Raw genomic sequence first — 13,489 nt, forward strand, 5'->3', positions numbered from 1 at the left:
CCACAGGCTGCACATAACCTCTAGACTTACTGAAATAACTTGCGAGCACTGAAGCATGATGGTCGCTTATGGTCTAGAATTATGCAAAAGGAGACATACACAGAATTAATCTTATTGTCTGCATCAAGTTGTCTCTTTTACCTTTATCTCTGTATTTATTCTGTATGGTACATCTCATTGACAACATAATGAACTTCTTAAAGGCATGGTCAGCATGTTTCTCCTCATATCTAGCACAGTGTCTGGCATATAGTGGGCATGAAATAAGAGCTTAGTGAATGGGTGAATGAATGAGCAAATGCATGAATAGAAATTACATGCCAGCAGGACTTCAGAAACTATTTCAGTTGTTTGGTATACTGAATAATGACCCTCCAAAAGATATCTACATCCTTATCCCTGGAACCTGTGAATGTTACCTCAAATGGCAAAAAATAAATCACAGATATGATTAAAGATTTTAAGATGAAGAGATTAATCATATGCATCCTTATAATAAGGAGGCAAAGGGAGATTTGATACACACAAAAGAGGAGACACCAATGTGACCTCAGAGGCAGAGAATGGAGTGATGCAACCACCAACTAAGGGACGCTGGCAGCCACGAGAAGCTGGAAGAGGCAAGGAACAGATTCTTCCCTAGAGCCTCTGGAGGGAGGGCCACCCTGCTGACACCTTGATTTCAGCCCAGTGAACTGATTTTGGACTTCTGGCTCCAGAACTGTAAGAGAATAAATTTCTCTTGTTGTAAGCCATCAGGTTTGTGGTGATTACAGCAGCCACAGGGAACTAACACAAGATGGAAAACTTATATCCAGAGAGGTAAAGTAACTTTTCCAAAGCCCCAAGTTAGGGCAGAACTGGGTTTTTAACAGAGATTTCCTGACTCCTTCAGATACTCTTACTCTTTTCATTTTACTACGCTGCCTGCGACATATTTTAAAGCCCACAGAGTCCCCTCTAACTCTTTGATTTAAATGTGAGTACCAAATATAACCTCATCTATGGCCACAGAATGAAGACTGTAAAGATGATAAATCCCTCATACCAATTTTATCAGCAGCGTATCTGATTTGACAAAAAAAAAAAATCATTTGACAAAAATGGCAAGTCAGTGTTGCTAATATCAGGTACAAAAAGACCCTCAGGGCAAATATTTCATTAAACTACATGTAATCTATGTACAACAGTAAGTGTCGCTAGGATGTGAGGGTGGGGGTGGGAGGGGCACTCACAGGAAATACTGGCATGGCAAATGGTATAAAAACACAGCAGAGGGCTTCCCTGGTGGCGCAGTGGTTGAGAGTCCGCCTGCCGATGCAGGGGACGCGGGTTCGTGCCCCGGTCTGGGAAGATCCCACATGCCGCAGAGCGGCTGGGTCCACGAGCCATGGCCGCTGAGCCTGCACGTCTGGAGCCTGTGCTCCGCAACAGGAGAGGCCGCAACAGTGAGAGGCCCGCGTACCGCAAAAAAAAAAAAAAAACAAAACACAGCAGAAAGGTTAAGCAAGGCAACAAAGTCATTCACTATTTGGGGTGGGACAGAGCAGGGAGCTGGCATATAATAAGAAAGAGTAAAGGCATAATTTTATTTGCTCAAAAGCGAGCAAGCTTGTGACAGAGACAAAGCTGGAAACTGTGATAGAACCTGGAAATGATGGTCTTTCTCATCAGTGTGGAAAGACCTATATACATCAGAGTTTACAGATACATTCACAAAAGGATAGTTCAAGTTCCAGTTGAGAAAAAATTACAAATTTATGTGTAATAATTCTAAAAGAACACTAGATCCTTTACTATGTTTTTTACAATTATACCTTTCATGTACCAATATAGCAAAGTCATGACATATTTTCCAAATAAGGAAACTGGGACAAAGGGAGATTTAATGAATAACAGATAGGTGACAGGTAACACTTGTTGCCAGAGCTTATGTTTAAGTCCCTGGGCTTTTACTAATAACTTCAAATATGCATTTGTATAATTTCTCATTAATAGACAGATAAGGTAACAAAGTATTCAAAACAACAGATATGGGTTTATTTAGACCTGATGAGTGTTAACTCTTTTTTTCACAGGAGTTGGGGGGTGGGGTAGAGAATGCTAAGGAATATAAGTGAAGCAGAAGCAAAAAGATCAAACCTCTTTGCCTCATATATTGGTTAAGAACATATAACCACAACAGGATGTAAACATTTCCTTAATGATCCTACAGTTATAACAAGCAAAATAAACAATCCAACTTCACATGTCCCTATTCCCTAAGGACCTCAGGCTTACCTTGTAGTTTAAAAATTAGTCACTCATTTAGACTGGAGCAAATCTCTATGGATTCAGGGGGTCTGCTATCAACTAATGGGTTATGGCGTTATTGTCGGTGGATGCTACCCCATAGGAGGCTGGACCATTGCATCATTCAGGGTAAAGACATATTTGTTATGCGTGTGACAAACAAAAACCTACCCAAAGATGTACCTCAGAGAGCTGTGAGTGAAAGACAAGCAGTGCTTGCCTGTTCCACATCTGTTCTTTTCATGATCTTTAGAAAATGAACATCCTTGCAGATATGAAAGGAACGCTGTATGACTAGATATATGCCAAAGTAAGAGATCACTCTGTCCACCGAGTCTCATACTGCAATACTGTCAAGCCAAAAACATATCTTTAATGGAGACACAAAGTTTAAGATCCTAATTTAATCTCTATGAAGACTTCACCTATTACATTAATGTGCTTATAAGTTCATCATCTTAAATAAGAGGAATTGAAAACATATAGATTGAAAAGTCATAAGTTATTAAACCAGCTGTTTTCCCTTATACATATTGTACTTAAAGTCCTCAGACACCAAGTATATAAAAAGTTACTGTTAATAATACAGTATGCAAAAACTGCATCAATTTTTTAAAGTTTAAAGGATGTTGGACCAATGAATTCTAAACGAACTTAACACAATTTCCTGCTTAATCACAACTCAAAATCCTTTTTTCTATTCTTAACTATAGTGTGTATTTTTTATAGGGAGGGAGGTAGCTCACAAGTGTTGCAACAGAGAGAGCTCCAAGGTACTAAAAGGAAAAAAGGGTGTAGGTCTGCTTCTACCACTGTGCTAGCTAAAGCCGTTCCAAATTTAGAGACTTTTCCACATTTAGGGAACTGAGCATGTGCTGCAAGTCTTGCGAACAATAAGCACCCTATTGCAATGTTTATTGCTCAAGGGACAGAAAAGCTACCCTAGAAAGAGAAAAAAACATTTCAATGGGTAGAACTAAATAGAGGCAAAAGAACATCTCAAAACCATCATTCAGAAGTGAAAAGAACAGAAAGTCAACAAATGAACACGTAAGAAGAAAGAAAGGGAAGGGATATTATTTTCCAGAGATCGAGCAGATTGGTTTTGCTCAGGTATTTTCAACAGCTTCCCCACCCTCAGATATAGCACCACTACCATAGGCCTCCTCTGAAAGCCCTTCGTTCTTCACTTATTTGGCTCTTTTTACATGCTTGGCATCGTACTGGTTAACTAAGCAAGCAACCAGGAGTAAAACAGCCCACTGCTTTATTTTATGCCAAAAGAAAAAGTATCGAGAAGATATGCCTTGCTCTCAAAAGCTTACTTTGCTACTGAGCTATTACTAAGACAACCCCCAGCATCAGGAGATAAGTTCCTTAATTAACAGAGGTAGCAGATGTCAGAGGGGCCAAGGGTCACCCAGGCAGGCTTCACAGAAGAATGGAATTGGAGTCATGTCTTGAAGGATAAATAAAGACATTTCCCAAGAACTGGAGAGGTGGAGGGTTTGGGGGAAAGGCACTCCCAGCAGTGAGAAAGGTGCATTTAAAGGTCTGTAAGCAGGAAAGCAGGACCTGGGGAAAGGCACACAGCTCCACGTGGTGATCAGAACAGAGTTCAGGGTTCACTGAGGAGAAAAAGGAAGATAAATCTGGAAAGGGTACCGGTGTACCTCAGGCAGAGGTTATGGACAACCACTGACATTTCTGGCTGTCAGAAATGTCAGAGGGCAGTGACGTGATCAGATTTAGGCTGAAGGAAGAGTAATCTCATAGTAGAAAACAGACTTGCTACCAGGAAGTTCAGAGCCAAATCCATTCCTTTTCTAGCAACTTTACAGAACCTGAGTATATGTACTAAAGGTGTTTACTTTATCCGATTTTCCTTCCTTTATTTCCTTTCCTTTTAATGTATTTTATTTTTTTAATTTATTATATAGATCCCAAATCCTTTTTAGAGTTATGCAGCACAAAAGCAAAATAAAGAAAGAAAACTCCAAAAGGTAGGAAGGCAGATGGGTAAGCGGATTATCAATTCTCCCAACAGAAGGGAAAATGAACTCTACTTTGACATGTTTTATTGAAATTCAGAAATTCAAGAGCACACATTACCTAACACAAGTTATGGTATATATTCTTTTTCCTCTTTCTATAATTGGCTTCCTAACTTTTTCTACTAATTTCTAGGCCCTTTCACTGAAATACTATTACCTTTAAAATCTGTTTTACTGTTTCACTTTAAACATAAAGCCAAAATAAGATACATTCAATTCTCCATTAAAAAAATCAAGCACCATATTATAGGCATAAGATACAGATATAACCAAAAATACTATAAAAACAATGCAAAAATAATTTTATTAGCCATACGCTCTTATTTTCTTAAAGCGGTTTTTAAAATATCTCTAATTATAATACTTATTTCATACCACATATAATGAGGGGAGAAAGGCCTTCAGGAAGAATTACTTCACTATCACTGGGTTAATAACTTATTACAACAGTATGCCCTAAATGATAGTGATATTTCCAAAACGTCCACATCCATGAACACATTGGGTAGACATCTGGGGTCTCAGTGACAAGCCAAACAAGTAACTATAATGACTTCAAATATTTTTTCCTACCAGATAGAGATTTTTAAAAGAGAGGTTCAAGATAAAGTTTTGGCTTCATCCATTTGTACAGCAGTCTTAGATCTCCAGAAAGCACTCGAAATCTCAAGATCAGAAAAACATAAATAAGATGATTAAGCAGCCTTTCCAATAACAATAGACCCAGAAGGTGTCACCAGCTTTTATTAAACATGCTTACAATCTCAGAGAGTCCAAACCTCATAACTAGTTTTTCTTATTAATGATTTGTTCATATGTCATTTCAGCATTTCTTTCTGAAGAACAATTACCTCTGAGAGTGAAAGATAAAAGATGACTGCCCACATGTGTGCAGCTATGATTATCTGCCCTCTCTCAGAACTCACAGAATTCCAAGGAGGGCAAAATTATTAGGGCAAATTCTAACTCCAGAGGAAATTCCCCAGTTGCCAGTGGAGTTATAATATCAACGATGAAGAGAAAGTTCTCTTGGAAGTTAAAAGTCTGGAAGAATAGGTTAATTATTCAGTGCTGCTTGACAAGCAACCATCTATCATAAAAGGAAAGAGCCTTATATAATCAAATGCCAGAAAGTTATCATGGAAAAGACTTCAAACCATTTCACAGACTACCTCAGAGCTTTTCTGTTTCCCGTTAATCAATACAAGATTTTAAAGAAAAACTCACCAATAATTTAGTCATGAGTCTTTCATTTTGCATATTAAAGTACCTCTGAAGAAACACAAATCAACACACGGAACATGCATTGATAAAATGTATTGATCGTAATCTGCAAAGATAAGCGTGACAAAATCAAACCCGTAACAATGCCTCACCTATTAAAAACTCAGAATTTTCTTGTTCTATATAGCAAGCTAGAAAGAACCAAGAAAATAAAAGGGTTAGGGAGACAGTTAAAGTGTAATTACAGGGACTTCCCTGGCGGTCCAGTGGTTAAAACTCCATGCTCCCACTGCAGTGGGCACGGGTTCCATCCCTGGTTGGGGAAGTCCCACATGCTGCCTGGCATGGCCAAAATAAAAATAAAAATAAATAAATAAAGTAAGCAGCATCATAACAACAAGCTCTTTGAACATTTTTTTAAAAGAGTAATTACAACATGTAAGAAAAAACCAAACATATGTATTTTGCTCATAAAAGAGACCTTTGTACATTTCCCCAGAACTTATAGAACTTATCTTACTGAACAATTTTATTTAGCATAGTTTTTCACTTTCTAACCCTACAACAAACTAGAGGCCATAAGTCGTAAGAGAAGACTGTTTATATATTGACATTCTCAAACGATGACAGATGCTATAAACAAAAGACTGCCCATGTGTATTTTGCAGAAGTACCAAATTTTGCTTATGGATCTTCAAAAAGCCTAGCATTGTTTTATAACTGCATTCATGAAAAAAATCAATGTAAAACAAGTATCTATCAACCATTGCTTATTTGGACTAGATTTTCATCATAATATTTAAACTATGAAGTTGTTTAAAACTGTGACTCCAATATGCAATAAAAAGCAAACATAAGAATTGTGAATATTACTTCTTCCTCAGTATACATGCAACTATAATTTCAGATAAACTGACATGATATTTTTTTTGCAGTCTTCAGCTGTCACTCACATGACTTTTGTACACTAGTTAAGGAAACATAATATTCTACATTATACATATTATTCCTATTTTCTGGAAAGTTCCCACTAACAACAAGAACTTGAACTTTCTAATAGCTACACTGCTTCACTACTTAGCATGATTCTAAAGAAAGGCTTCCTTAAGTAACTCTTAGGAAATGTAGATAAACTGATTTGTCCTGACTTTAATGTGTTTCTATCTCTTTAAAGGAATCTTACTTAACTCTTTAATAATTGGTTTAATCAAGGGTACATTAGGAAGGGGATTTCCCTGGCGGTCAGTGGTTAAGACTTCGCCTTCCAATGCAGGGGGTGCGGGTTCGATCCCTGGTCAGGGAGCTAAGATCCCACATGCCTCGAGGCCAAAAAACCAAAACATAAAACAGAAGCAATATTGTAAAAGTATTTCAATAAAGACTTTAAAATTCAATAAAGACTTTAAAAATGGTCTACATCAAAAAAAACTTAAAAAAACATTTTTTTTTTAAAAAGAGTACAATAGGAAGTACTCCACCTCTTGTATGCAATACCACATTGGTACTCCCAGGTAAACGTTTAAGACAAATGTGGTAGGGACTAGCCAGCTGTTCATAAAACTTGTTTCATCCACTTCCTGGACTCCTGCTGGACTACATTTCCCAGCCTCCTTTGTAATTAGCTGTGGGCATGTGACTAAATTCTACCCAATGAAATGTGAACAGAAGCAACGTGCCTATGGAAACATTTCATACACAATCCACTTCTTCCATTTCTCTTCCATCAGCATGATGTAGAGACACACATTAACCTTGGAATCCAAGAGCTGAAGAAGTATAGTCACAAATTAGAATCTGTCTTGGGCTCTGAATAGCCACTAGAAAAAGAACAACCTACCATTCAGGAAAATCTGTTTAGTCTTTATATGAACAAGAAATAACCTTCTTTTCTGTTTGAACTAGTGCTACAATAATGAACACAATAAGAAATATATAAACTGAATTACCCACAAAAATAAATTGTGAAAAGCAAAGTGGAAAACAAATAAATATGCAAAGTAAATTTAAGCTGAACATTTTGGGAAAAGGTTTGTGTCTCATTTTTAAAGTACTGTCTCTCAGGAATTAGACAATGAATAAAATGCTCTCTCTGGTTTATCTTTCAAACTTGAATATCATATTGAGGAGTTTAGATTTAGCAATAGCACAAGAATGAATCACTTAACTGTGAAGTTACAGCAACAAAAAAATCTAAAACAATATTTAATAAATTAACATTCAGCATGCTTCACTAATACCATACTCTGTGATCAAATTCTGTTACAACGAACTTCAAGGGGCTAATTTATTTCATTATCTTAGAATATTTTTCTTGAACACTACTTGAAATAGATAATTGTCTGGGAGCCTGAAAATATTTTAATTACACAGAGCTTATTGTAATAAGATTTGACCTGTACTTCATTAAAAAAATACAGCTGATCACACTCACCTGGGGAAGCCATAACCTACTTGATTTGCCTTGCGACTCTATTTCATTTACCATTCATTTTTTTATGGTAACACGTTGTGAACAAATTGAAGAAAAAATACCAACTTGGACACTGTGATATCTGTTTGTAGCTTTGTCCTGGTTTTAGTTTCCTACTTAATAACTAAATGGGACCACAGTGGGTAATGCACTAGAGCAAAAGTGGTGAATCATTAAAGAGTTCATAAATTTTAAAAACAGGGGCAGGCCTTATGGGCCCCATATGCTTCTAGAAAACTGAACCGTGAAGCTTTTATTAGTCCTCTTTAAAAATGCTTGCAGTGAAGGTTTTATTAATGCTTGCCCTCAAATTGTTTATACTACTTAGCATTTTCATAACATTTTTTATCTCAAGAACTTTTTGATCATTAGTTAAAGCTACTCTACATTTCTATAAGAGAACTCAGCTGTTTAACAAAACAGAGGCATGAAGGGAAAACTCAACTAATTTTCACCTAAGATTTGCCAAAGAAAAAAGAAAAGGAATAGAATATAAGATCCTGCCACAAACCTTTAGTTTGTATCAATAGCCAGGTCGTCTCACTCAGTGGGGTGGAGTAGTTGTTTTAAGTGTTCCCACAATGGTGAAGAAAAGAGAAATTAGCCACCTATATGCAACGGGCTTTGAAAACTAATATTATAGGACTTTGCTATACACCTAATAGTAACTCTGCCATCCAAAGTCACCTAGGAGCCCCCAAGGCCACAACATTATAAATTCCAGGGGGCAGGATACCCATTGTGTTCTATGTTTGGAAAATTCCTTTGGGTGCATTTTCATCAAAATTACATTATATAAATTAGATTCATCAAAATTAAAAGTCATACTGGAATCATTCTAGGGCTGATACAGCCGAATTTAGTTATTCTTAAAAATGTCCAGGCTCAAATCATGTCTTCTATAACCTTGGGATCATTCTAAAAAACTGATCTGGGTTAAAATAGGTAGAAATTTGTTCTGAGGAGGAAAAAAATGTACTCTACTATAAGAATCTCTTTGGTTCATCTCCACATAAAACAGGGTGGCTTGCTGGCAGAGAATACTCATAAGCCCTAGAATTTCACCACAAATTATTACCTCCTCTAGTTTTCAACACCGCTAGATTTTTATTTATCAGAAAGCAAAATGACTGAGCTATAGTTTAGCTCACAGGACGAATACCTATATTAAGATGGAATTTAATGATATATTTGTTTTTCTAGAGTCTCAATGAGAAACACTAGTGCTTGTTGGACAGATTAAAGAACAATTCGGCACTTTGCCAAGTCACAGTGAAGAGCGCTATGCAATATGTTATCTAATAACCCCTCCAGGTCCACTGTTTAAGTCTTTTTTTGGTGGGGGTGGGGGGAGGGTGGTCCAAGAATCTGTATTTTTAACAAGAGCATCAGATGATTTTTATTATCTGACACGTTTGGAAAACTCTAGATTAGATGAGCCCTAAAGTCTTTACTTCTGAAATTTGGCAACCCTGATAAAAATAAATTGCTAGAAATGGCATCCATACTGCTATACAGAAGAAATTAACTTCTGTTCCTATATTTATTAAAATACTTAACACACTGAATGGATCAAAACTATTTACACTTCTGTCTCTCCCACTAAAGGGTACTGTTCATAGGGTAGAATCCATGTTTTTAGTACTGTGTCCCCACAGAGTAACACACTGCTTAGCACAGAATACATGCTAAGTTTTAAATGAGTGACTATCTTAATTGCAGCAGCTAGCTGCCAGTCTCATCCATGTAGTCCTCTCTCCACTCAGGCTCCTCAGCGCCCAAAAGCAATACCCAGTGCTCTAACTTAGAACATTATTGGGGCAGCAAGACTAAAATAAAAACCAGTGAATTCTATATTCAGAAATCAGTACTTATTGTTTGACTGCATATATGATCAAGACAGTAACATTTAGTACTTGATATCGACTGTATTTGAATATGGATAGAGAACTTTTATGAGAATTGTGTCAATGCCTGGGCAAAATAAGAGTTTACACTATCTGAAATACTGACTATTAAAGAATTTCTGGAACAACTAGAGTAAGACTGTTTTTCTGGTGCACAGTAACTCCTTAGAGCCCTTTGCGGAGCAAAAGCAAAATAAATGGATGGTGATTGCATAAGACCAATTTAATTCTCTTTTTAGACAGTTTTTTTTAAAAAAGGAGATGTGAGAAAAACACTTTTTCTAAGTCAAACGATTAGGTTATCTCTCACTAGTAGAATATATATGGTACCATAAGATACAGGCTAATAGTAGCAAAAGACTGTTTTAATGTTTGTGACCAGCATTTTCTTTTATATATATGCAAAGTGCATTTCAGGTCTCTGATCACAGTTTGTACTTGGAATAAACAGAAAAGACTCCCACCCACCTGTGCTATGACCTTCTTCAACTCTGAGTTCATTCATAAGAATTCCCCAAACATAATTGATTAAGACGTCTGTATAATGCTGCTCTCAACAGACCAGAAGTATTTATAAGAAAGAAAGTACACAAGGACATTTTAATAGCTCTAGAGTCAAATGAGCTTCACTTGGTGGCTGTCTCATTTACCATCCACTCTTCTTCTAACTGAACGATTATCAAGGCTGGCAAGAACCTCCTCATCAAAATAGCTGCCTGAAAGGACATTTTCATATTATAAAATCAATACTTTTGCGGGCAGGGCATGCTGATTTCAATTGTCAAATATTACCTGTTGTGAGCTAGCATCAGGTATATGTGGTATTAATCAAATTATTTGGTATTATTTTACTTTGTCTTTTTGAAAGGAAGTCCAGTGTATTTGACCATCTTACGTATTACATTTACATATAGGAACTCTGAGTTTTTAAACAATGCTACAAGTTGCTATCATCTTGAGCACAAGAAGCTGAATTATTCATACTACTCCCTCCTTCTCCATATGCACCTTAAAGCATGGATTCACATGCCCTTCCTATACAACCAACAACCTATGCTGGGCAGACAATAAGATTCTTATTTAACCTCAAATCCCCTTTAATCATGTCTGTTTCTTCTCTCTCAAAAGTCAGGTGCATGCACTCATCTGTTTTCCTTTTCTCTTTTACCTCACTGTTACTTCTGACCACCTGTTCCTTACATATATACATCATTTCTATAGCTTTTTTGCCCAATATACTTTACCTCTTAAGCGGTTACCTCCACAACAATAAAAATGTCACTCCCACCTTCTGTTCCACATATCAGACAAGAAAACCAAGAGTAGAATCACCCTGACACTGACCTCCCAAAAAACACATTACTTTTAGAATGAAATTACATGTAATACAGACCTACCTGAGAAACGATCTAAGGTGCCCATAGACCACATTAAGTATCACCATAGAATTTCTTACCTGTTTGTCTTTCTGCCATTTGGCCCACTTTTCTTTAAACATGTAAAAGTTTTAAATATTTTTCATTACATTGTACTGATTTTCTTTTCCAAATAAGGTTGTCAAAATAGTTCTATATTCATTCTTTGCAAAGTAGTTATCTTTAAATAGACTTTGATGGGTTAAACTGGGAGTCTAATCGCTTACAATAATGTTCTAATGGGATTATGTGTTCCACCTTAAAAATAAGTGGGTCCATTCTGAAATTTTGCCATTTGCAACAACATGAATGGACATGGAGGGTATTATGCTGAGTGAAACAGGTAGACAGAGAAAGACAAATACTGTATGATAGCACTTATATACAGAATCTAAAAAGTACAACAAACTAATGAATATAACAAAGAAGAATCAGACTCAGATATAGAGAATAAACTGGTGTTTATCGGGGTGGGGGGGAGAGGAAAGGGGAGAGGAGCAATATAGGGGTAGGGGATTAATAGATACAAACCACTGTATATAAAATAAGCTACAGGCATATATTATACAACATGGGGAACATAGCCAATATTTTACAACAACTATAAATGGAGTATAACCTTTAAAAAATTGTGAATCACTATATCGTACACCTGTAGCTTATATAATATTGTACATCAACTATATTCAACTATACTTCAATAAAAAAAGAAAGAAAAAAATGGGTGCAAGTCCATACATGCTAGAAAGATGCTAAAGAGAGACGATACAGACACTGAAATTGCTACACTTGCACTATTTAAAAGTCAGTAAATTTTATAAATTGAGTTTAATTATAATTTGGAATCAAAAATTTCCCTTATAGTTTCATCCTTCATTAACCTGGATGGGATCTGCATTTTGTGCCCATTGCAAGATTACATATCCAGGTAGAAACGCCATTTCAAATGTTTCATTTGGATACAGTTGTCACTGCCAAAAAGTCTATTTTCCCATGATTCAATCTGACCTGTCATTCTTCTGTGAAGTAAAAATGGGAGGTAAACAAACAATGTACAGAGGACATGGGGGAGGTGGGTAGAGAATAATAAAGGGACATGGACAGTTTTATAAAAATATATAAGAAGTATAGCTTCTGATATTGAGAATTAAAGACAACCCCCTGTATAAATTCTAGACAGTAACTTAGAGAAATGGAGTACGTTTTCTGCCACATCTGTACGTAGCCAATTTGTCGCCATTGCTTTTAGTATGTTTTTTAATGATTCCAACACATTTTACCACAAGAAAAAAAAATGTTTGGCTATGGTATTTCTAAATTAAATGTCTCTTTTAAATTATGTAATTTTGACACACTAAATTTATATATAAATAAATATAATATATATTTAAAATATAATACATAGATATAAAAATGCAGATATCATTTTAAGTTCAACTCAACAGAAAGGATCGTAAAACTGTGCCATGATTGTGATGAGTAACGCAGGTCACACAGAAGGCTGCCTGTGAGGGTGGTGGCGTGGGGGAAGGAGGGGGTGGAGAGCAGGCAGGGTGGAGGAAGGAACAAGTATAGCAGGCTAGACCAGTGCTTCCCAAAGTGTAGTCCCCAGGCAGCAGCAGCATCACCTATGGGAACCTGTAAATACTGCAATTCCTGGGACGCGCCTAAGACCTGAATCGAGAACTGTGAGGATGGGGCTTGATTTTAAAAGCCCTCCCTCTGATGTTAAAGTTTGAGAACCACTGGGCTACAGGGACTCAGAGATAAGAGGCCTAGGTAACTCTTCATCTTCTTATTCAGATGATAATGCCGATTATAAATCATGACTGTGACTAAAGACCCTGGAATATCTTTACTACATCATTTAGAATCAACAGTTACAGTTATACTCTCCAATAATTTCCAGATCCAAATTCAACACACAAGCTGGCAGCCTGCTGGGGATGTGAGGAAGGCTGATGAGACACTGGAATTCCAGAGCAACTGATCTGGGTGTGGCCCTCCACAGAGTGAAAATCTTGGCAAAAAACTTCCCTTCATAAACTCTGAATAAAATATTACACTAGGTTCAATCTAAGGAGTTGGATAACTCAAGGATATCAATATGCTGAAAGATTTTCTTAA

The sequence above is a fragment of the Mesoplodon bidens genome, assembly GCF_964165515.1.
Source record: "Mesoplodon bidens genome assembly, chromosome: 9".
Classification (NCBI taxonomy): Eukaryota; Metazoa; Chordata; class Mammalia; order Artiodactyla; family Ziphiidae; genus Mesoplodon; species Mesoplodon bidens.